Genomic DNA, 1,720 nt, shown 5'->3' on the forward strand with positions numbered 1-1,720 from the left:
AAGATGAGATGGCTGGATGGCATCACCGACTCGATGGACATGAGTCTGAGTGAACTCCAGGAGTTGGTGATGGATAGGGAGGCCTGGCGTGCTGCGATTCATGGGGTCCAGAAGAGTCGGACACGACTGAGCGACTGATCTGATCTGAAAACAAGATTTAGGTGACGTGGTCATGAATGGAGTATTTGTGTGTTTAAAATTGCTTTATATATATATATATATATACATTTATATAATAATTTAATATATATTATATTTATATCAATATCTCATTTAGTATTCTTGCCTGGGAAATCCCATGGACAGAGGAGCCTGGTGGGCTACAGGGGTCACAAAAGTGTCAGACACGACTTAGAGACTAAATAACAACAATATTTATATCAATATAACACGTTATATATTAATACACTTTACTATATTATACTTGGGATTCCCTGGTGGCTCAGAGGTTAAAGCTTCTGCCTGCAATGCGGGAGAGCTGGGTTCGATCCCTGGGTCGGGAAGATCCCCTGGAGAAGGAAATGGCAACCCACTCCAGTATTCTTGCCTGGAGAATCCCATGGACGGAGGAGCTTGGTGGGCTACAGTCCAACGGGGTCAAAAAGAGTCAGACATGACTGAGTGACTTATATTATACTTATATAACATTATATCCACATGCTTTAATATACATTATATTTATACAACATTTATATTTGTTGTTGTTGTTCAGTCCCTAAGTCGTGTCTGACTTTATGACCCCATGGACTGCAGCACACCAGGCTTCCTTGACCTTCACTATCTCCTGGAGTTTGCTTAAACTCATGTCCACTGAGTCGATGATGGCATCCAACCATCTCATCCTCTATCACCTCCTTTTCCTCCTGTCCTCAGTCGTTCCCAGCATCAGGGTCTTTTCTAATGGTTGATTCTTCACATCAGGTGGCCAAAGTATTAGAGCTTCAGCTTCAGTCCTTCCAATGGATATTCAGGGCTCCCTTGGTGGCTCAGATGGTAAAGAATCCGCCTGCAATGCGAGAGGTCTGGGTTCGATCCCTGGGTTGGGAAGATGCCCAGGAAGAGAGCATGGCAACTCACTCCAGTATTCTTGCCTGGAGAATCCCCATGGACAGAGGAGCCTGGTGGGCTACAGTCCATGGGGTCACAAAGAGTCAGACACAACTGAGTGACTAAGCACAGCACACAGCACAGGTGTTCTTTAGGATTGACTGGTTTGATCTCCTTGCTGTCCTACTTTAATATATATTATACTTATATAACATATCAATGTATAAGCTTATATATATTTTACTTGTATTACATAATTATATACTTTTCTTTAAAAAAAGACCTTAAGGTATCAATGTCTTTGGATCTGGGTGGGAGGGAGGCCCCAGGGGAGGAACTCCAAACCTCCCATCTGCTACCACCTGAAAGAAAGAATTGGTATGTCTTATCAGCACGCTGCACTGCAGGGGCTGGAGAAGTCAGATTGGCTAACTGAGTCTTTTAGTAACAGGAGGCCTGACTTCATAGGCTGACTAACTACATAACTTTGGGGCTCCCAGCATGGACTCTGCCTGGTGCAGGCAATCCCCAGTGGCCTCAGAGTCCCAGATGATTGTTCGCACCTGGGTTTCCAGGGCTCCAGCCCAGTGAGCACATGTGGCCTTGAAGTTGAGACTCTGGCTCTGAGCTGCCCACTCACCTCTGCCTGGTCCCACAGGCCTAGCCACAGCGG

The 1,720-nt window shown here is 45.2% G+C and overlaps 1 long non-coding RNA gene across 2 annotated transcripts in view; it reads right to left on the reverse strand.

Moving 5' to 3' along the window:
• The window catches only part of LOC105000092, a 24,466-nt gene that overhangs the window by 18,254 nt on the left and 4,492 nt on the right, over positions 1 to 1,720 (reverse strand). The window contains exon 3 of one of the 2 annotated variants that reach the window (XR_826690.1): positions 974 to 1,006. The exons of the other annotated variant lie outside the window; for it this stretch is intronic. This is a non-coding gene — a long non-coding RNA (uncharacterized LOC105000092). Of the gene's footprint in view, positions 1 to 973; positions 1,007 to 1,720 lie in introns of those variants that run through there. 2 annotated transcript variants of the gene reach the window in all.

The sequence above is a fragment of the Bison bison genome, unplaced genomic scaffold, assembly GCF_000754665.1.
Source record: "Bison bison bison isolate TAMUID 2011002044 unplaced genomic scaffold, Bison_UMD1.0 scf7180017864368, whole genome shotgun sequence".
Classification (NCBI taxonomy): domain Eukaryota; kingdom Metazoa; phylum Chordata; class Mammalia; order Artiodactyla; family Bovidae; genus Bison; species Bison bison.